The 23,990-nt window shown below is 41.4% G+C and overlaps 1 protein-coding gene across 1 annotated transcript in view; it reads right to left on the bottom strand.

Annotated features, from left to right (window-relative positions):
• Positions 1 to 23,265, bottom strand: part of HIVEP3 (HIVEP zinc finger 3) — a 503,676-nt gene extending 480,411 nt beyond the window's left edge. The window contains exon 1 of the mRNA XM_060140364.1: positions 23,155 to 23,265. The gene's annotated coding sequence lies outside the window, so the exon portion shown is untranslated. The remainder of the gene's footprint in view (positions 1 to 23,154) is intronic.
• Positions 23,266 to 23,990: the final 725 nt, after the last annotated feature.

Here is a 23,990-nt window from a genome sequence, read left to right as displayed (position 1 = left end):
AAATTTTGGTCAAAACATGAAGGAAAGTCTGTTGGAGCTTCTGAATAAGAGACATTCTTGTCTTCCTCTGGAAACCGTTATTTCTGGATGTGGTGCCTGGAATGACTGTGGACATCTTGTCATCAGAGAGGAACTAGCCTGAGTACAAAGCCAACAAGCTAAGGATAACACAGTAGAATGAGAAGAATCAGGAACCTTGATTGTTATTTTAAGCTTAATAATTAATCATTATTAAGCTGATTAACTTACCAACCTTGGTGCTGCCTTATCTCTGAATTTCACATAATGTAAGGTAATACATTTCCTTCTCGCTTAAGCCACTTGAGGTTGGCTTTCTGTTCCTTCCAGTCAAAAGCACACTAATTAACACAGCTGGGTATAGAATTCTTGGTTTACTTTCTTTCAGAACTTTGAAAGCATTATTCCATCCTATACTGACATCTGCTGTTGTTGATTACTGAAGTGATATGCAAATCTATTTCCCACTTCCTTGTGAATAATCCGATCTGTCCTCCTGCTGAGAGCTTCAACAGTGTTTGCCTTCATTCCCAGAGTAGTGAAATTTCATCAGAATGTGTCTTGGTTTGAATCTTTTCTCATTTATCCTGCTTAGTACTCAGTGGCCCCTTTTAACTGAAGAATTTGATTTTTCAGAGAAAGTTTATTATTTATTTATTTCTTTTGTGTCAATTATACAGATATTGGACCTTCTCAAACTATATCTATTGTCTTTTTTCGTATCTCTTATACTTGCCACCTTTTTGCTCTAGGTCCTGAAAGATTTTCTTAACTCTATCTTCCTGTTTACTCCCTTGGAAATTATCAGCATCCTTTCTGTTATTTAGACATTTTTACTACACTTTCAGATTTTCAGTAATCATATTTTTAATTTCTGAGAATTTTTTTGTCCTCTTTTTACATCTCTTTCATAGCTGCATGTCATTGTTTCATCCATGTGAATATCTTCAAATTGCTTTTCATATCTCCTTATCCACTCAGCTGACTTGTTTGTTTATCTTCATCTTTGTCTTTTATGACATTGATTTCCCTCAGACATTTGGTGGTCCTTAGTTAACCATTTATACTTACTGATGAAGGACTTTGTAGATTAGTGTGAGTAGCTTGCCTGATTTTCCTTTGTGGTTAAGAAGGCTCTATTTGCTCTGAATGTGAGGGCAGATTGTAGCCTTTTTGTAGAGAGATCCTTCTCTTCAGTATACCTGGGTAGGGAGCAGGAAGGTGGATTTGGAAACCCCACCACTGTCAAAGGAAAGTAGGGCACTTAACTGCATTTCCCTCCTAGTCTGAGATGACTCTCTTTTTTAACCCTCTGGCTCTACCCCAGAATTTCCATTTTATCCTGTGGCCCTCCTTCAAATATTAGTCTGCCTTGCTCTTTGCTCCAACTTCATTACTTGGACTGTCCTTTAGCAAATCTTTCACAAGTTCAGAAAACAATTCTTAGAATTCAAATTGCTCTATATGCATCTAAGAAAGGAAGGAGCTACTTAGCCAAAATGTCCTGAGGACATCCTTCTAGTTAACCACCCAGATTGCTGCCTCAAAGTTCATTCTTATCCTCTATATGTAACAGTTCTAGTACCTGTCTGAAGAAAGGCTCCCACATCCAATACAATCTCCCATTTGAGATCTAGGCCATGGATTCCTATGGTATATTACACTCTTGAAATAATAGAAGGCAAGCCCATCTCATTTCCATCTTCCAGAAATTTGATGAAATCTCTTATCAAACCACGGCACGCATTCCTGTTTTCAGAGCTGTCATGGATTCATTTTTTTCTACATATCTTTAACTGTCATTTCAGTGGGTTCTAGGAAGGCAGGGGAAGCAAATGAATGTAAAGTCTGTCATCTTAAACCAGAATTCTTAATATATTTCTATTAACACAAACCAACTTCTTATTTCCATTTTTTGACATTGTGAGAGGTTTCAGAGTATCTGGGAAGTCCCCAAAATTGTATGCCAAATTTGATATGTATGTGCATATGTGCATTTTTCTAGGGAAAGCAGTCGTAATTTTCATCACATTCTCAGTGGCCTGTAACCCAAAGCAAATTAGGAAACCAAGGGGAAATGGATAAGACAAACAATTGAGTGTTTTTGGTGCAAGTGAAATTCATATAATGTGGGAGGTAATGGGCTAGAAGTAAAAATTAATGTACTGTGTAAAAAAATTTAAATCTATACTCAAATGTATAAAGTCAAATATGTTTTTCTCAAATTAACTTTAATCAGAATTAATAATTTGTCTTGGGACACCTCCCCCACAATTCCCTCCAAAGTTAGAAATTTAATCTAGGTTATTTCCAGGTAAACCCAGTCACTTCTGGGTAAAAGTAAGCATTTCAAGCTAAAACCTGTCAATTCAAAATATCACACCATAATCAGCCTTCTTGCCAGGGTTCTATCAAGCATGGCTCAGGCATTTGGAAACATGGTGCCTGCTCTGGCCTCCATCATACTGCTTTCCTCCCACCTGATCTTTGGTCACTGGCTCTCTCCTCACCAAATTCTTCACTGATCGTCTTTGGTCCTCATGTTGGCCTCCAAGCATAAGGTCCAGAGGGGTCATACGCATTCTTTTCATCTCAACCACAAATTTATTCAGATTCGCTGGCTCATTCACACTCAGTCTCTTACTTCATGTATCTCTTTGCTACTTCAAAACTACCTTGAAGACCAGGAGTTTTGGATGCTGTTGTGAGCTACACTCTAGTCTCAGACTTAGACATGCCACCCTTACCTTTTGTACCTTGCTGGTCCTGTACCATTATGATACAAAGAACTTCTCTACGGGGCTTCTCCCTGGGAAACAGTGGGAATGGGAAGTACAGTAGTAATGACCCTGCTCTTGAATTCACCTCACCCCACCTTCAAGGCTCAGCCCACTGCATAAAGATAGGACACTGGATCTCCTTCCATGAACCCATGGCAATATAAGCTCTATCACAGCTCCTCCAACTGATGACATCTCAGATTTGTTTTTTAATGTATTTTTTAAGGCTTTATTGAATTTGTTACAATATTGCTTCTGCTTTATGTTTTGGTTTAATGGCCACGAGGCATATGGGATCTTAGTTCTCCAACAGGGTATCGAACCCACACTCCCTGCATTGGAAGGCGAAGTCTCAATCACTGGACCACCAGAGAAGTCCCAATGACATCTCAGATTTGATGGAACATGATATTTCCAATCTGTTGCTTATGGCATAACTTTTATGTTTTGAGTCTTAGGTTGCTAGGGCTGCCATAAACTGGCTTAAACAACAGAAAGTTATTGCCTACAGTTCTGGAAGCTAAAGTTCAAGATTAAGGTATTAGTGAGGTTGGTTCCTTCTGAGGGATTAGGAAAGGATCTGTTCCAGGCCTCTCTCCTTGGCTTATGGATGGCCATTTTCTCTATGTCTCTTCATATCATCTTCCTTCTATGAGTGTCTCTGTATCCAAATTTCCCCTTTTATAAGGACATCAGGCTTATTGGATTAGAGCCAATCCTAAAGACCTCATTTTAACTTGAATACCTCTATAAATACCCTATTTCCAAATAAGGTCACATTCTCAGGTATTAGGGTTTAGGACTTACGAATTTTGGAGGGACACAATTCAACCCATAACACCTTGATTCCTTCAAAGATTTGCTTTTGATGTTCAAAGCCCAGCTCTTACAAATCAAAAGTCATGCCTGTCTCTATTATGAATTTAAATTCATTCATTCATTTATTTATTTATATTCTCAGTAGGATCCCTGACTGTTTCTTTATCTTTACATTCCTGCTGTAACAATCCAAATGCTCCCCAAGCAATAAATTAATAACAGAATAAGCAGGACATAGGGAAACTTTAAAGGGTGAGGAGGAAAGAAATCTCTATTAATATTTCAAAATTTTCTCCAACTTCATTAAATCAACCCTAGGTGCCAAATTCACTGGGTGAAACTCACAGAAATCTGCTACTTCCAAGGACTGCTTTATGTGCTGTTCAAAATTCTCGACTGAAGTACTTCCTAACAGCAGAGGAGTGGAAAGACACCACAGGAATTTTGAAGACATAACCCAAAGCAGCTTATCAGAAGCATAAAATTTTTACATCTCCTGTTTAATCTTTGAATGCCATGTGAATTTTAGGTTGCCCTCCAGAATGGGCTTCAACTCATATGCGGCAATTGTTTTTATGAGGAAGAAGAATTCAAAACCATTTTCCCCCGAAGTTTTGAGTGACATCCAGGAAGACGTGCCCAGTTTATCCTATGATTCCATGTGCCCCTGGCTTAATGCCTCATGTTTGAAAAGCACAGCTTTCAGCGGAGGAAACAGGAAGTTCCACAGATAAAGGGGTTTTGTTTGTTTCCAGTAGAGAAGGAGCTTCATTCTGGCACTGCTAGGAAGCCAGTCCTTTTCCACCCAAAGGACAGCATTTCCTGAAGAGTAGATACATGTTCCTCCCCAGCTGGGGGAGAGTCTGCGAGGTGAAGAGAAAAAGGCCTGCCACAAAATTAACAATAGAGCTGCACTTGAGCGGGGATGCGCACATCACGAGGAAAGAAAGGGACCAGGGGCAAACAGGGTGAGAGCTCAGGGAGGAGAAGAAAAATCAAAGCCCAGCACAGAGCAAAGAAGTCAGCAGAGTGTGCAAAGCGTAAGCAGGAAGGCAGAAAGGGCACGGGAAGAAGGGATGAGTAGATTAGGGTTTTTGGCAAAGGTCAGCAAAGTCTGAAATGGTGGTGGGACAGCAGAGCACAAATACAGCTGGGACAACCAAAAGCATCCTCATCCTGAGCTTCATAGAGTACCCAGAACCACTACCAAGAAACAACTTCCTTGGGGAATTCCCTGGCAGTCCAGTGGTTAGGACTCCACGCTTTCACTGCTGAGGGATAAGATCCCACAAGCTGCCTCTACCGCCTGTCCAGTGGCACTATTCCGCCCTCTCATTTCCGTTAGCTTGTTGTCTTGTGACACCTACTTAAGGGAAGATTCTGGGCACTCATGATGCTGCAGTCGCCAGGTATTAACTTTAACTTATCTTTAAATTCTATGAAAATTAACTTTAAGTTCCATGAATCAAAGCTAAATGCAGGTCAGAAAATTACTCAACCACCCCTTGAATTAATGCAAGTCAGTGATAAACATTTTACTTCACAATCAGTTAGAAAATGAGTCCTTGTTGGTTTTCGTTTGCATCTCTTGGATTATTCAGCATTGACTTTAAATGTGTTCCAGGCTGGGTTCCTATATACTCTTGCTCAGAAAGGTCCCATCCTGCTGATTTCATCTTTCCCTACTTTGCTCACGTACAGATGTGACGGTAAACACATCTGTGGCTGCCAGGCCTCTGTTGGCCTCCAAAGGTCCATGGCAGCCCCCCAAAGCAGCAAAGCAGGGCAGAAGTGAGACAGCCTCCACAGACCATACTTAAGGAAATCCCTGGGATCATGGCCAATTACATCAAAACCCGACAGCACCACCACCAAAGCAAAGAAATAAAACTGGATCTCTTCTCTTCTGTTTGTAATGGAGACAACTCTCAGTTCTCAAACTCAAGTGTGTAAGGAATACAACTTTACTGTTCTCTAATACTCTGATGTGTATTGAAATCCTCCTTCTGGTAATTACATGCAATTCAAAGTCTCTCCCCAGCCCCATCTTCTTAGTGTAATATCTAAATTCCAGGGCCTTCCTTAGTGAGTGCCAAGGTGCCAGAGGCAGAGAGGCACCTGATCCTCCAAGTTATCCCCCAACCCCCGGCCTCTGCCCATACCTCCTCTCCCCTCTCCAGCCTGGATCACTGGTCCACTCCAGGTATCATGGAGACCGCCTCCCCCGACCACAAGGCTTCCTCAGCCACTCTCTAAGCTGACCTCCAAGTCTTCCACACCCCTTCTGGGAGCACTTTCTCTCCCCTGTGCTGTGCAAGGGCTCTGGGAAGTGCTGGGGTGGGGCTGGGGGGCTTCTCTGCCTCTGTAGGATTTGAGGCCATTTCTACTTGAATGCTCCAGGGCCATATTCGTGATGCGAACTCGAGTCATACCTCCTCCCTGGGCTTTGCCTAAGCGCAGGGCCACAGGTTTCCTCTGCACTCTGGTTCCCCAGGCTTGTGAGGGGTTTGCACTCACTGCCCTTCAGGACTCAGCCTAGACACAGGGCACAGCCTGCCTCCTCAGGGGCCTCAAACATCTTCCTCTCCTCCTTCCCCTCCACCACACCCCTCCCCTCACCAAGGGCACCATGACCCCACTGGGAGCAGGGATGTCTGAAGAGCACTTCTCTTACTCATCAGGCAACCTTCTAAATCTGCTGTCTATGCGCTGAGTTCTTTGGTGCCCCCATGAGGACCAGGCTTTGGAAATGCAAGACCCAAGCATTGATTTCTGAATTCCACTATGTCACTTGTCCCTTGAGGCAATGAATGTGAAATGCCCTAGCTGCCTAGGCAGGGGAATGCGCCATAACTAAAAGGAACCAAAGGGACAAAAACCTCAGTGAATAACTAGAAATAGTATCCTGCCACCTTCCCCATCATCCTTCAGCTGCCCACATGGCTATGGCTCTGTCTGCCTTCCTTTCATGCTTTGTCCCTTTTGAACTTCTCCCCTCCAAAGTCCTTAGTAAAAGCATCAAATAATTAGATGCTGTAATTGCTGTTTGCACAGAGACTAGAGGAAAGGGTAAAAGGGGCTTTTGGCTAGTCATGTAGGGGTGAAACAGCATGAACAGTTCAAGGAACAGCAAGTAATAGAATGTGGTTAACTGTGTAGAAGTAAATGGTATAATATCATAAAGCGTGATCAGAGGAGTATGATGCTTTACTTGGTTCTTTCAAGAAGGTCTTAGAGAGAAGGTGTTATTTTGAGTAATTATGAGTTTCATAATATTCTCATTAATTATGTTAGAATGCAAGTTTATTTTTAAAATTTTTAATCATGTAAAGCTTAATAAATAAACAGTATACATACATACAACAACAACAAAAAAAATAGAATGTGGTTAAGAAGTAGGGAGCAGGGCTTCCCTGGTGGCTCAGTGGTTAAGAATCCACCTGCCAATGCAAGGGACACAGGTTCAAGCCCTGGTCCGGGAAGATCCCACATGCCACAGAGCAACTAAGCCCGAGCGCCACAACTACTGAGCCTACACTCTAGAGCCTGCGAGCCACAACTACTGAAGCCCATGTGCCACAACTACTGAAGCCCGCATGCCTAGAGCTCGTGTTCCGCAACAAGAGAAGTCACTGCACTGAGAAGGCCACGCACCACAATGAAGAGTAGCCCCCGCTCGCTGCAACTAGAGAAAGCCCGTGCACAGCAATGAAAACCCAATGCAGCCAAAAATAAATAAATAAATAATTTTTTTTTAAAAAAGAAGAAGTAGGGAGCAAGTACCCCATTTATGTTTTAAAAAAGACTGTATTTGTACATGGACATACACATGTGAGCAAAGGTACAGAAGAAGATGTTGAGAGGCAGTGGAATTGGGAAGGAGACTTCCATGCTTTTTCTTTATATGCTCTGTTTTGTTTAAATTACTTCCAGTGAGAAAGTATCTGTGTTCCATAGAAAAATGAAAGGCAGGATGCATGTGGAAGATGAGTGGCAGATAAAGATGGATAGACAGGCAGGAAGGATGGAAAGAGATGCCTTCACTAGGAGTTTGATCATTATTATGAAGCTGGTAAAACACAGACAGAATTTGAGAGTCCTAATTAGTATCTTTTGATTATTAAATCAACACACACTTATGGTAGGGGATTTGGAAAATACAAAGAAATATAAAAATAAAATGAAAATCATTAGTAATCCCATCCCCAAGAGATAGCCAACGTTGACATTTTGGTATATTTTCTACCAATTTGAATTCAATTTCTTTGAATTTAGCTTTTCAAAGAAAATTTTAATTTTATACAGTCCAATTTATGGTTCCAAGATCATAAAAATGTTCACCTATTTTTAATGGTGAAACTTTCATTTTATATTTAAATATTAAGTCTAGCTACAATTTCCTTTGGTTTAAGAAATGAAGTAAAGATCCAGGTTGCTTTAAGTAAACATTTTAATGAAGTATAAGATACATACAGAGAAGTGTACAAAACATAAATGTACAGGTTGATGAATTTTCACAAGTAAACTCCCCCATGTACCACACCATCCAGTTCAAGAGACAGAACACAACGCACACGGCAGAAGTCCCCTTAATTTCCCCTCCCAGTCGTCACCTCCCCTGGGTAGCCACTATTCTGATTTATATCCCCAGATATTAGTTCTGCCTGTTTTGGTGTCTGGCTTCTTTTTCTCAGCATTATACTTGTGAGATTCATCCACATTTTTGCATGTAGTTATAGATTACTTATTCTCATTCCTATATATATTACCATAGTATGGATATATCAATACTGTGATTTACTTATCCATTCTACTGTCTTTGGACATTTGGGTTGCTTTCAGTTTAAGGCTATTATGAATAATATGAATGCTATGAACATTCTTATATGTGTTTTTTGGTAATCATATATATACATTTCTGTTGGGTACCTACCTAGGAGTGGAATTTAAGGTAGAGGGTATAGAGTGTTCAGCTTTAGCAGATACTACAAACAGTTTTCCAAAGTAGTTGTATCAGTTTACATTCCCACCAACAATATATGAGAGTCCAATTGTTCCATGTTCTTGTCAACACTTGCTATTGCCTGACTTTTTAATTTTAGCCATTTTGGTAAATATATGTAGACATACTTATCAGAGTTTTAATTTGCATTTCCCTGAGAATTAGTGAAGTTGCGTACCTTTTATTGACCATTTGAACATCCTCTGTGTGAAGTGTCTATTCAAGTTTTTTTCCATTTTTCTATTGGGCTATTTGCCTTTCTCTTATTGATTTGTAGTTCTTTGCAGTATCTTCTACTCTGTGGCTTGTCCTTTCATTCTCTTAATGATGTCTTTTGATGATGAGAAGTTCTTAATTTCAATCTAATTTAGTTTATAAATATTTTTCTTTATAGTTAGTGCTTTGGTGTCTTGCCCATTCTAAGGCTGCAGACATTCTCTTACATTTTCTTCTAAGAGCTTTATTGTCTTACTACCATATTCAGGCCTACGATGCATCTGGAATTAATTTTTGTGAATGGTTTGAGGAAGGGGGTCAAGATTCACTTTTTTCACATGGCTATTAAATTGAATCAGCACCATTTATTGAAAAGACATCCCTTCTCTACTACATTTTGGTGTCACCTTTGTTGTAAATCAGTGATCATCTGAGGGTCTCTTCCTAAACCGTCTACCATGTTCTGTTGGGCCATTTGTCTATTCTGGCACATACACCACACTGTCTTAATACTATGGCTTTATAATTAGTCTAGATATCTGATAGTGGAAGTTCTCTCAACTTTGTTCTTGTTCTTCATGATTATTTTGGCTAATTTTGGCCCTTTTCCTTTCCATACAAATTTTATAATCAGATTGTTAATGTCCATTTTAAAAGCCTACTGGAATTTTGAATGGTGTGCAGAATTTACAGATACATTTGGGGGAAATTGACATCTTTACAATATTGAGTCATCCAGTCTATGAACATGGTATATCTCTCCATCTATTTAAGTCTCATTTAATTTCTCTCAATATGTCTTCTTGTATTCAGTATAGAAATCTTGTACATCTTTATTGTATTTGTTCCTATAAATATGATGTATTTTGAGGTAAATGGTATCATTTTTAAATTTTCATTTTGCATTTTTGTTACTAGCATATTGAGTACAATTGATTTTTATATATTGACCTTGTATTCAGCAGCCTTGCTAAACTTACTTAGTAATTCCAATAGTTTATCTATAGATTCTTTTGGATTTTCTAAATACTCAATCATTTTACCTCCTGATAATGACAGTTTTATTTCTTACTTTCCAATCCATATGCCTTTTATTTCTTTCTCTGGCCTTGCTGCAATGACTAGGACTTCTAATGCGATGTTATATAGAAGTGGTGACAGCAGACATCCCATGGAGAAAGCTTTCAACATTTCACCATTAAGTATGATGTTTGCCTTAAGTTATTTGTAGATACTCATCAGATTAAGGAATTTCCTTTACTAAGACTTTATTGTAAGTCATGAATCAATATTGAGTTTTATAAAATTATTTTTCTGCATCTATTGAGATGACTATATTCTTTTTCTCTTTGTTATTGTGGGGAATTACCTTGGCTTATTTTGACTACTCTTGAATTCCTGAAATCTATCCCACTTGGTTACGATGCATTACCCTTTTTATGTATTGTTTAATTCATGTTGATTACATTTTGTTTAGGATTTCTCTACCTATGTCCATGAGAGTGTTTGGGCTTTAATTTTCTTTTCTCGTAATGTCCTTGTCAAGGTTTAGTATAAAGGCTTTCCTAGAGAATGAGCTGAGACATGTTACCTCTTCTTCTGTTCTCTGGAGAATTATTTTAAACACCTTGAAGACTTTACTAGAAAGACCATCTAAGCCTAAAGTCTCTTTGTTTGATTGTTTATCTGTTTGGTGGGAAGGTCTTTAAGAATGAATTCAGTTCTTTAATGGATATAGCTCCATTCAGATTTTCTATTTCCTCTTGTGTTAGTTTTGGTTTTATAAGAAATTTGTTTATTTCATCTAAATTGTCAAATATTTTGGCATAAAACTGTCCATAATATCCTCTTATTAATAATCCATTTCATCCTTAAATGTCTAACCATTTTTTCCCCAAATCACTTGTTGAATAATAAATCTTACAAAATGATACATATGCTACCTCTATTATATATGAATTTCATTTAATCAGTCATTCAAAAATATGTATTGACTGAAACTATGATTCAGTCATTATTCCAATGCTGGGAATATAGCATTAAATAAGACAACATTCCTGCTTCATGAAGCTTACATTTAGTGAAGAAAACAGATAATAAACAAGATAATGATAAGCGTTCTGAAGAGGAGGAAGGGGAAGAACTGTTTTACATAAAATAGTCAGAGAAGGGTCACCTTGATGAGGTCATATCTGATCAGAGACCTGAATGATGTGAGGGAATGATCATAAAAAGACCAGAAGGAAGAAGTATAAAGGCCCCACAGCAGAAATGTACTTGGCATGTTCCAGGAAGAGCAAAAAGGCCAGTGAGACTGTAGCAGAGTGAGTGAGAAGGAGAGAAGCAGAGATGTATTTAGAAACCTAGGCAGGAGCCAAATAATGCAATGATCTACAGACCATGGTAATGATTTGGGATATTCGAAATGTAATGAGAAAACAATGGTTTTGAGCAGGCAAGTAACATGATCTGACATGTTTTGAAAGATCTCTCTAACAAATGTGTGTAGAAGAGACCATAAGAGGAAGAAATGGAAGTATAGAAGTCAGTTAGGAGCTATTGCAATAATCCAAGCAAAGGATGGTTATGGCTTGGACTATGGTGGGAACCGCGGAGGCAAGGAGAAGTAGTCAGATCCAGGCTATATTCTGAAGGTGGAGTCAAAAAAGTTTGAAGAGGACTTGCTGATGGCCTAAATGTGGAAGTTACAGGAAAGAGAAGACTCAAAGATAACTCCTTGGTTTTTGGCCTGAGCAAAAAGATGGTGATGCCATTCTAGGGGCCTTTTCAGGAAGGGAGCAGGTTTGGAGGAGGGGAGGTTGGGAATCAGGACATGTTAAGTTTCAGATCCTCTTAGACACCCAAGTGAGAATGCAAGTGGGCACGTGAATATATGGGTCTGAATCTCAGAAGAATGATGAAAACCAGAAATACAAACTTAGGAGTCACACAACTAGATATTTAATACTACAGGATAGGATAAATTCATCTAGGAATGAAGCCTGAGCCCTGAGATACTCTAGCTTCAGAAATCGGGAAGAGAGGATCCGTAGCAAAGAAGACAGAGGAGTATCCAGTAAGGTGAAATTCTCGTATGTGTATCAGCCTGTTTCTGAATTCTCCACTCTGTACTCCTGATCTTTTTGTCTGTTCTTGTGTCAGTTTTGATTCTTTTAATTCCAATTAACAGACAACCCAACTCAAATCAACTTCAGCAATGAAAGGAAAACCAGGTTTGACTCCAATAATGTCACTTAGATGCAGTTTCTCTCCATTTTCCTGCTCTGCTCTCCTCCGTGGGCGACTCATCCTTGGAGGCTGGGGTCCCACAAGCAGGAAAAGAGTGAATGCTGTTGGGCATCAGAATCCACAGATGTCCACCAAAATAACTGATTACAATTCCTCTGCCAACACCAAAGGGGTTTAATTACTTTACCTATGGATACACTTTTCATAAGTAGTAGGACTTTTATGTTTACATCACTATGATTCTTTAAAAAAAATTCCAGCTATTCACGCATATTTATTCTGAAAGAATCTATACTTATAATCTGTCTCCTTCTACTCTGGTCCTATGGGCCTGTTTCCCCAAAGCACCTTAAATTTTTCTTGCCTACAAAGCACATTTCATCCTCATTCCTCCCCTACAATACTTTCTCCCTTTCTCTCTTCCTATCCATAAATTTACCCTCCTTCAATACACAGATCAAATCTTCCCTCCTCCATGATATCCTTCTCAATTATCACATCTGGCAGTGTTATCTCTGTCCTCCTATATACTTTACAGCATAAATAACATTTTTTTAAATGGTCCAGATTTGTCAAGTATCTTTTCCTATTTGCCAATCTCCCAACTAGAGTGTAAATTCCTCCAGGAAGAATCGTTGTTTCATATTTCTATATAATCTTCTCAGCAATCTGCCCAACCCTAAACAAATAGTTTCTACACTGAATATTTTTAAACAATGGGCTGGTTAAGCTACCACCCCTATTTTCTCTCCTCTTATTTTCTAAAGAATGAACAGCAGCAGAAGAAAGCAATAAAGGAATAATGTTTGTGGTTTATGATGTGGATTCTGCTCTGTAGGTGAGCTTCATCATTTGGGAATGGTTGTAAGTACTTAGTATATAGTACCCTGGGTGCTGAAGCTTTGGTTTTAGGTACTCTGCAAGGTGCTGGGGTACAGTGATGAATAATATAGACATAGTATCTGTCCTTGTGAAGCTTGTGAAAAATATTTCTTTTCCAGTGCTGTAATTAATTATTACCTTCTTTTCATAGTAGCTTTTAATTAAAATAAGTTCTTAATTTTAATGTAATCAATTTTCTCAATCCTTTCTTAAGTTTGCTTTTTGCATCTTATTTAAGAAGTCCTTCCCATGCAGGGATCATGAAGGTATTCTCTTGTATTATCAAAATGTTTATAGATTTTCCTTTCCTGTTTAAGTTTTTAAATCCCCTTGAAATTGATTTTCATGTATTATATACGATAGTCAGATGATGTTTGTCCACATGCATATCCATGAGTCGCAGTACCCATTTATTGGAAAATTCAGTGTTAATCTGTAATGCATACTCTGCAATACATAAGGAGTCCATAAATGCACAGGTTTGCTTCTGGGCTCCCTATTTTGTTCTGTTGGATTGTTTGGTTATTCTTGAATCAATTTCACTCTGTTGTTCTTACTATAGCTTTATTATAAGACTTGATATCCATAGGGCAAGTCCTCTGACCTAGTTCTCCTTTAAAATGTCTTAGCTATGATTGCAGGTATTTCTCTTCCTCCTTATAGTTCTGTCATCCTTTCCTTTATATACTATTCTATGTTATTAACATATTTAATTTTCAAACTGATATTTTTCCTGGTAAAAGTAACTTTTTACCCCTAGTGATGTTTTTAACCATAACATCTGCTTTATCTGATATTGTGCTTATTGTTTTGACAGTATCCCATCCTTTCACTTTCATTCTCTCTACAGTTTTGTTGTAGATAAGCCTTTCTTGACTAGCTGTGATGTCATACACTCTGCTTCTATTCTTTCCCTGGTTATTCTAGAAAATACAATATGCATTATTAACTTATTAGTCTAAGAATGACTATTAATCTTTACTCTCCTTCCAGGTAATATCAGGATGCTAGACTCCTTTCTTAACTTGTATGCCATTGTTGTCTTATTTTCAATTCTCTATATTTTAATGCATAAGATATTAAAATTCTATTTTATATTTCATTTTTCCTACATTTACATTTATCCACATATTACCTCTTTTTAAAATACTTCATCCCTTACTAGCGCTCAGCCTTTACCACTGGAGTCACTTTCCTTCTGCCCAAAGGAAAAATCAGTGAAGATTTCCTTTAGGGAGGCAAACTCACAAAGTGTTGGCAAACTCTACATTTTCTTTATATAGAAAAGTCTTTACATTGCCATTTTCTTGAAAGAGATTTTCTCTGTGCATAGAATTCTAGGTTATCAGCTAGTTCACTATAGAAATCATTCCACTGTCTTCTGGCTTCCATTGTTGGTATTGGGAAGTGAGTAAATCACTTTTCAAGGCAATGTGTTTTTTTCTGCATGTTTTTAGAATCTTCTCTTTGCCTTTGGTGCTCTGCTTGTGAATTTTTGGCTTGATATGTTTTACTGATTTTGGAAAAATGTCAGTCATTATCTCCTCAAATAGTTGCTTCTACCCATTCTCCCTTGCCTTTTTGTACTCCAATTAAAGGTACATTAGAACTTCTCGTTCTATCCTCCATGTTTTCTAAAAAATTTATTGAAGTATAGTTGATCTATCCTCCATGTCTTTTAACCTCTCTTCCATATTTTCTGTATTTTTGTCTCCCTATGCATCATTTTGGATAATTTCTTATAATGTATCATCCAATTCACTAATCTCTCTTTGATTTTACCTAATATGTTATCTAATGGTAATCCATTAAGTTTTTAAATTTCAGTTTTATATTTTTATTTCTAGAAGTTCTATTTGGTCTTTTTCAAACCTGCCAAGTCGCTTTTAACTGTTACCCATTCCCTGAAAATATTTACAAGCTTGCTTTTATTTCTGTGAACATAATAAACATAGTTATTTGTCTCTGATTAAATACATAAAGAATTTGTGAGTCTTTTTTTTTTCTTTCTATCAGTTACATCTGCTAGTTCTCTCATCATGTTTTGTTTCCTCATGTGCTTTGTTCTTTCTGACTGTACTGCTCATTGGCCCTGGAAAACTAGGAAGATGTTTTTCTTTAGAGAAGATTCATCTTTGATTCTGCCAGGTATCAGGGGAGGGGAGGGGGCAGGGAACACCAGCAACCTGGAACTACCTTAAAGCCAATTTTTCCTACATTTACATTTACCCACTTATTTACCTCTTTTTAAAATATTTCATTCCTTGAAGTATTTTACAACCCAAAGACTCTCTTTTTTCCTTGCTGCCAAAAAGACAGAATACTTCCTACATATATGGCAGCTTGCCTATGTGATTCTTTATACAACCCTTCTTCTTTCACAACTTTGAATCAAACTATGCCAGGAGGGTTTCTTCTACCAGCTGTACATCCAGTTTTCACAACAATTGCTGTAAGCAAGGGATATAGCTTTTTCACATCAGGGTGCACTTTTCACCTTAAAGAATATGACTTTTCTGGTACTTTCTAAGATCTACTGCTGCTGGTGTCTCTTGCTATCTCTGTGCTGCCTCCCTTCAGTTCTCCCCACGTGGCTTCTACCTGATCTCATCTATTTGGGACAGTCTTAACACACATTTTGAAGTCTACAGATAAAATTTCTTTCCTAATTTTGCTGGAAATGGGGTTTGCAAAATCTTCATTATTATTTTTTCACCTTCCTTGTTGCTTCTAAATATTTTCAAGGAAGAGAGGGGGAAATGCCAACTATTGCAATAATGTTTATACACAAAGTTTGGAATCATCTTGACTCCTCTCTCTCATATCCAGTACAAAAATACATCATTAATTCCTGTCAACTCCACCTTCAAAATATATTCAGACCTTGTCCACTTCTCACCACCTCCATCTCTACCCTAGTCCTAGCCACCATTATATTTTATCTGGACTATTGTATAGCCTCCTAATTAGTTGTCCTGAATACACCTTAGCTGCCTTGCAGTCTATTCCCATACAGCATTTACATTTATTTTTCTTAATTGAAGTATAATTGATTTACAATGTTATGTTAGTTTCAGGTGTACAGCAAAGTGATTCTGTTATACTGAGAATATATATATATATATATATATATATCTCCTTTTTCAGATTCTTTTCCATTATAGGTTATTATAAGATACTGAATATAGTTCCCTGTGCTATACAGTAGGGCCTTGTTGTTTATCTATTTTATATATAGTAGTTTGTATCTGCTAATCCCAAACTCCTAATTTATCCCTCCCCTCACCTCTGTTCCCCTTTGGTAACCGTAAGTTTGCTTTCTACATTTATGAGTCTGTTTCTGTTTTATAAATAAGTTCATTTGTGACATATTTTAGATTCCACATATAAGTGATAAAATATGGTATTTGTCTTTCTCTTTCTGACTTACTTCACTTAGTATGATAATCTCTAGGTCCATCCATGTTGCTGCAAATGGCATTATTTCATTCTTTCTTATGACTGAGTAATATTCCATTGTATATATGTACCACATCTTCTTTATCCATTCATCTGCCAATGGACATTTAGGTTGCTTCCATGTCTTGGCCATTGTAAACAGCAACATTTACATTTTTAAGACATAAGCCAGCTCATGCCACCTATGCTCAAAATCTTCTAATGGCTTCCTACCTCACTAGAATAAAATCCAAAGTCTTTAGCATGGCTGTGAGACTCTAATTCCCTCCCCCTCCCCTTCTCCCATGATTGTTGCATTCTAGCCACCATATCCTCCTTGTTGTTTTCCAAACAGGTCAAGCATACTCCCACCTCAGGACCTTTGCACTTGCTAAACTGCTCCACCCCTAGGTTCCCTCATGGCTCACTCCTCACTTCATTCACATCTCTGCTCAAATATCACTATGTCAGGAGGTCTTCCTTGAACAACCTCTCTCACACAGCATCACCACCCCGCACATCCACTCCACGTCTCCTTACCCAGTCTATTTCTCGTCTTGGCACTTATCACCACCTTACATATTTTATACTTACTTGCTTCTTTGTTTGGCGTTGTTTGCTTTCCCCCACCAAGATATAAGCTCTATGAGAACAGGGCCTTTGTCTGTTTTTGTTCACTGATATATCACAAGCATCTAAACGGTGCTTGGCATGATAGTAAGTGCACAGTAAGTGTCACTGAATGAATGCTGTGGCTACAGAGGAACCCAACTGCAGGAAGTAGAGTGAAAGCAGAGACTGCGCAGCTCCTCTATCTCTGCTGCACACTGTCTCTCACTACTTGCCGTCCAGCTTCTCTGCTCACTCAGCCACCTCCAACATCACCATTTTCAGCCTGAGTCTACAAGTCCTTCCCACCTGAGGTTCCTCAGCTTGGTGTCTAAATCCCAAATATCACATTGGTCTGCCTTAGTCCAAGAACCCTTCCAGAGTCCAGTTAGCCACTGTTGGGGGGATAGACGGTGGCTGGGGTCTGTTCACATGCCAAGTAGAGTCACCCTCTCCAGACTCTTTACAAATGGGAAAGATGCTGGGGATCTTTCATTCAGATACAGAACAAGCCTCCACTAACACATCCCTGACACTGGCAGAGAGAACGGGTGTGACTTCTACAAGGGTGCCTCCAACAAATGCCTTCAGAGTCCTGGCAAGTGATATAAATGAGTGAATTGGGCAGGATGGTAAAGATGGCAAACTAGGGAGTCTCTGTTACATCCAAAGAGGGGTGGCTACTATAACTAACTACTGCCAAGGAGGAATGTGGACCCGCCGTTGCCAGATCTTCTGATGGTTCAAGAGAAACCAAGAAATTTGGCAATTTGGAAATTGTAGTGTGAAATCTCCCACTTTCAACTAATCCAGTTTTTAAAAAATAAAACACTGCACAGACCAAATAAAACACATCTGCTAACCAAATTTGGTTCAGGGCTACCCGTGTGCAATTCTGTTTTATATAGTCAGCTCAAAAATAGGACACAGGTAATTTATCACCCTCAAGAGCAATGTTTCCCAGGGGGTTCAGTGTGAAGATTTCATTAGCTGGGGGAACCAGAGCTCTCGGTCCCCTTTCACAGCACCTGCCTTCATTTTCTCTACCAGTCCTGGTACAAACTCCCACCAATTTTACCCATGAGAGACAAGGCCTAATGGAAAGAATTAGGGCTTTGGAATCAAACAAACTGGGTTAAAACCCAATGCTACCTCTTAGCTTTCCGTAACTTCTCCAAAACTCAGTGTCCTCATCTGCAACCTGGGAATACTAATTCCTACCTAGAAAGGTTCTAAGGAATGGAATCAATATAAGTAAAGTGCTTGGTGCATAATAGAGGCACAGAGTAGATAACTCTTATTAATAGCCTAGGAGTCGCCCTCACCATAGAAAGGCATGATAAAATTTTCCATAATGTAAAAGTTTTGAAAGAAAGGTTGCAGGAGGACACAGCTACAACCTGAAAATAAAACCAAGCGCTCTTCACTCTCCACTCTGTGTCTAGACAACGGAAGAATCCGGGAAGTGCTCAGATCGACAGCCTACAGGGTTCCTGTACTCCCAGGACAGAGATTGCGTCTTTGAAGCATTACACGCAGTGTCCTCAACAAAACCACCTTTAGAAAAATTTCCTAGAACTTTTCAGAATTATTCTGGCAGGACCCAGCTTCCCTTCTTGGCCTATAAACCCTTGTGCCTCCACAAATTACCCTGACAGCCTCCTCCCACTCCAAGGGCCTCTACTTCCTGTTCCAAACTACTGTGTTGAGCAATCCAGTTATGGAAATAACTCCTGGGTGGCAGAGGAACGCCTGTGTTCCGGAGGCTTGTTTCGCTGCTTCTCCCTCCTGCCTGTCAGAAGGGAGGGTGCTGTTATCACTTGCAAGGACTCGAGGAACACTTTATATTTCCCTCTTCTTCCTCTTCCCTCTAGCCTCAATATGCTCCTAATAAGAAATGTTTTTAACATCTAAAGTGGAGTTTTTCAATCTCAACCCTATGAGCATTTCAGTCTGAACAATCCCTTGTTTGGGGGGCCATCCTGTGCATTGCATTGTGGGATGTTCAGCAGCTTCCCTGGTCTCTACCCACTGGATGCCGGTAGCAGGTATGCTGTCCCCAGTCGCAACAACCAAAAATGTCTCCAGACATTGCCAAGTGTTCCCTAGGAGGCGAAATCGCCCCTAGTTGAAAACCACTGGTCTAAAAGATAGTGGAAAACCAAGGCCAATATTGTCCTGGCAAAAAAAAAAAATGAGATTATACAGTTTATTTCCACATACACTATTAGACAAAGTATTTCAACTTATAAATTTGTAAATATGAATACAGAACTGAAGAAATGTCGCATCCTAAGCCAGAAATACATAAAGGAACAAGAGAAAAATGAACTTACAAAGCTCGCAACTATTTGTCCTGTCTTTGTGGCTTCCTGTGTAAATCTTATTTGTTTCCTCCAAATTATCCTGCTCTCCAGTCAATGTGGTAACCATTTTATGCCAAGCCTTCTCCGAAGTGACATGCAATCTGCATTGGAGAGAAAAACTCCTAATGCCTCTCTGAGCACTCCCCATGAGGTGTGGCAGCTCTACAGCACACACTCAACAGGTATCACTGGAGAACGGAAGCCCCCAAAGAAGATTTCCCAGTGAAATGAGAAGAAAGCATCACGTCCTCCTGGTATGGCTTCAAACACCACCAGATTCCCATCATGGCCAAGAAGCAAAACACAAGGCTAAAAAAGCAGTGTGAGAGGTTACAACACCCAAGGAGAAATACTATTCTATTTCTTCATTAGGCAGAGGGAGTTTCCCATGGTACACTCCCCTCCTGAAAAGAAAGAAAATCTGCTTTCCACTCTGCACAGGGCTTACACGAGCCACAGTCTGTTATTCAGCTTTGGGGGATATACATACAAAGTTGTCTCTCCTCCCCACAGCACTGGACTTACCAGCTCCACTCCCAACGCCCCCCCCCCACTCGACTCCAGAGAGATGTTGACATGTTCCTCCTCTCTGACGCTTGTGAACAGGCAGATGCTGGGTGCAGGGGATTCTGTCTTTTGGGGTCCATTACTTCTTCAATCCCAGGCCGCCACCTGTCTCAGTCTGGATCCCCCCAATCCTAGATTCTGACCAAGGCCTCCTAACTTGTCTTCCTGGTTTAGAGTTTCCCTTCTAATCCAGGTTTCACACAGATGTTGATCTTTCAAGAGCACAATCCAGAAGGGCCCAGAATCCTTCTGTGGTTTCTCGTTCCCTATCACTGGATACAATCCCAGCTGCTTCTGTGCACAGATTTGTGAAACACACCAAATGGCTGGCTCAGGAGGTGCCCGAGCAGCAGCAGGATAAGCACTGAGTGAAACAGGTATGCACACGTGGGAGGTTCATCCATTGTATAGATGGTGAAGGGAGAAAGGGGTGGAGGCTGTTAGATGCAGTGACCTTAAAGTTTCCTTTCAACCCTGACTTGCCACAATGCTGGGAACTCCTGGATCCGCCATTCAGGTCCTGCCATCCAGGTCCTGCCATCATCTGACCCCAAGCCTCCCGCAAAGTGATGTCAAACGGTCCTCCACGAATGCTCCTGCATTGTCCAGCACATGATTACCCCACTTCCACAGCATCACTTCTTTTCTGCTTATTTTTTTAATTACAAAGGAATGATGCTGGTGGCAACAGAATAAAACAATACTGAAATATTTAAGATAAAGTCTCTCGACCACCGCACTCCCATGGTGCAGTGCATGGTGGCCACTGGCAAGCATACATCGTGTGCCCTCCGGTCCTTCTCCATGACACATACACATACGCATGCACACACACGCCACTCATTTGATACTTGATCTTATACTGTGCCTTAGGGAGGAGGAAATTTAATTCTTACATGCATTGACTCATCTCTCCAGCTCCCCAGGAGGTTAAGCCTAGTTAGTTCATCTGCTTCAATTGCTATTATTCCACCAATGAGGAAATGGGAGGCAGGGAGATCAGGTACCCTCCTCAAAATCACAGATTAGTTGGTGACAGAGTTAAGGCCAGAATAAGAACTCTTAGCCCAGTGTTTGTTATTACACTGTAAGTGCTCTTCTCCCCACAGTGCAGGGTGTATGCAGGCAGCAGGTAGAAATAAATACTTGCTGGAAAAAAAATAACCTACAGAGGCAGGATAGCACAGTGGTTAAGTACTTGGACTCTGAACTCAGGCTGCCTACGTTAGGATCTAGCTGTCGTTTACTTAACTATGTGACCTGAGTCGATCAACTGGGCCTCAATTTCATTGTCTGAAACTGGGGTAATGATAGTACCTCCCTTATAGGATTGTTGTGAGAATTAGATAAGTTAACATCTGTAAGGCACCCAAAACAATGCCTGATACCTATGCTAATAAAATCAGCATCATAGTACTAATATAGTCCCCCAAATACAGTAAATATCATCCTTCTTAAAATTTAAGCTGGCAAATCAAAACTAAATCTTGTTAACTCGGTTCCTTGTTCAAAAAGAAATCAGCATGTCGGGAAAACTCACATGCTATTAGTCCACAAAATATTTAAGTGACACCGTGACTGAAATCATTTCTACAAGTAGGAATGACCTCATAATGACCTCATAGATCAAAAGCATTGTAACACCTACCGCACCAAAGAATAAAAAACCTTAACAGCCTCTAGCAGTAATTATCTAAGTAAAGTAGGCTGCAAAAATGTTGAAGAATTGTTTTTGCCATGACAATATTTCGAGTAAATTGCTGCTTCTATACTAAAAGTACTGGTGTTGCAGAACTGGCATACTAATAAAAGATTATTATAGAAACGCTATTAAAATGAATTAGACATTATTAAAGATTCAACACTACAACAGTGCCTGATTACAAGAGATTTCAAGCTGTATTGCTTAATGGGCAGAAAAAAGTGCTAATTAAGCCCACTCTTAGAGGATGTCCCTAGGCAGGTTTGTAAACCACAGGCAGCAAGAGGTGTATGGACTAAATGCAGAACCAGTAATGCCAGCCCAGATGGATACAGTCCTACCAGGAAGATAGGGAGAGAACAGGAAAAGCCAAGGTTTTCTGCACAGGAGGGGCAACCTGGTAAAGCAGACAACTATCCAAACTTATTTGAACCTCAGGGTTTTGGGGGGTTTTTTGTTTGTTTGTTTTCCTTAACTGCTTTGTCAGCAACACTTCTAATTCCTCCTTTGCTTAAGTGAAGAAACCCAAATAACCCACCATAGATTAGCGACCCTTAATAAACAGTATAAGCAGGGAGAGGCAGAGAAAGCCTTGCCATTATCACCAAAGCCTTCTCAGGCAACCAGAAGACACTGAATAGCTCTACCGGCAGCACCTCGGCCAAAAGCATCTCTCACCGCAAACAGCCTAAAGCTCTCAGTGGTTCTCAGAGTTACTAAACTAAAGGCATTAGCCATTCGTTTCAGGATCTATTTTGCTTTCCCACCTTGTTAATTAACTAATCAGGGATGGCAACGCGCCTCACAAATACAAAGTGTCAGGGAAATGCTAAGTAAATTCGTCTACACGTTCTGTCAATGCTCAATTAGGAAAGGGGGAAGAGCGAGGGGCTGAGCTTTCCCCAGGATCCTGCAAGCTAGGGGATAGGCTCGCTAACGTACAAGCAGAGAGAGACCTGTGTGCCCTGCAGCAGCCTCCAGCCCAGAGCAGGGCTCTCGGCAGGACTTCTGGAAAGGAAACCTGGACCAGGGCCACCCCGGGGCAAAGGCAACGCTGCTCGCAAGGCGCATCCTCGCAGCTCAGCCTCCATCTCTCCGCATCTCTCAGATGTCAACAAACCCGGACCACAAAGTGAAACTTTCCGGGCCCCCGCTGTCGCGCTGGTTGTCTGCCCTCTGCCTGGGAGCGCGGCACGAGGACAGGTGTGGGGCCGAGGCTCGGGAGGGGCCCCTGCCCCCAGCCCCAGCGATTGTGTAATCGGCCCGAGATGGGGGTGCTCGGGACCAGCCCCACGCCGGGATGCGGAGGCGCGGCCCGGGGACCCGGCTGCAGGCGCGGCGCCCGGAGGTGTGGGGGGGATGGGGAGGACGGTCGTCCCGCCCCCCGGGACCGCCCCCGGGAGGCAAGGGGAGCCGCGGCGCTGACACAGCCCGGAGGGGGCGCCCGCGCGGCTGACCGCTGCCGAGTAGGGGGACGCGATGGCTCGGCAGCGCAGCCGGCCTTACCTGCGCGCCGGGCCGGCACGGCGGGAGGCGGCTCGGGATGCCGGGGCGACGGACGGCGGTCGGCAGCGCCGGCAGCCACCGGGGCCACGACATGTAAGGAACCGCGGCGGCGGCGGCGGCGGCGGCGGCGGGCGCGGGACTGACAGCCCCAGGCCCCGCCTCCAGGCCCTGGGCCCCGCCCCCTCCGCGGCCGCACGGCTGGCCCCGCCTCCTCCGCCCACCGCTGGGGTCAAGCTCGGTCCACCGGCCCGGAGGGCGGGGCCCCTCGCTTCCGATTGGTCCGGCAGATAAGCGCCCCGCCCACTCCCCACCCCCTCCTTGGCGGCGAAGCGGCGCGTGCGCGGTGGCTGCGATGGGCAACGCGTAAGTGCTGAGTGCTGGCGTTCTGGGTCCGCTACAGCTGGTATTGGGCATCCTTCCTTATCCGGAACGACTGAGAGCCTTGGGTGACCTGAAGAACCAGGAGTCAGACTCAGACTTCACGGTGAATTTTCTTTATTCACCTGTGAACGAATCTGCGGGAAAAAAAGTCAAACCGGAATGAGCCAGGCTCTAACTACAGGAGACCGCGAAACTAGGAACTACAGAAAACGAACCGCTGGCCCGGACGTATCTGCGACAGGTCTAGGGGTGCTTTATCCACGCGCTGGATTCGCTCCTTGGTCAACAAGTGTGATGGGTGTGCAGAAGGTCCAGTAGTTGTGAAGCGAGGTTAGGACATTAAGGTTGTGCCGACAGAGGACGTGAGAGGGATGTTGAAGAAAGTAGCCTCTCTCCAGCGCCTACTTCCTTCTCCCCACCCCCCCCACCCCTGTATATCTCACCGCTCCCTCTGC

This window comes from Lagenorhynchus albirostris, chromosome 2 (assembly GCF_949774975.1).
Source record: "Lagenorhynchus albirostris chromosome 2, mLagAlb1.1, whole genome shotgun sequence".
Taxonomy (NCBI): domain Eukaryota; kingdom Metazoa; phylum Chordata; class Mammalia; order Artiodactyla; family Delphinidae; genus Lagenorhynchus; species Lagenorhynchus albirostris.
The sequence above is the reverse complement of the archived record's forward strand: the minus strand, read 5'-3'. Positions and strand labels throughout refer to the sequence as shown.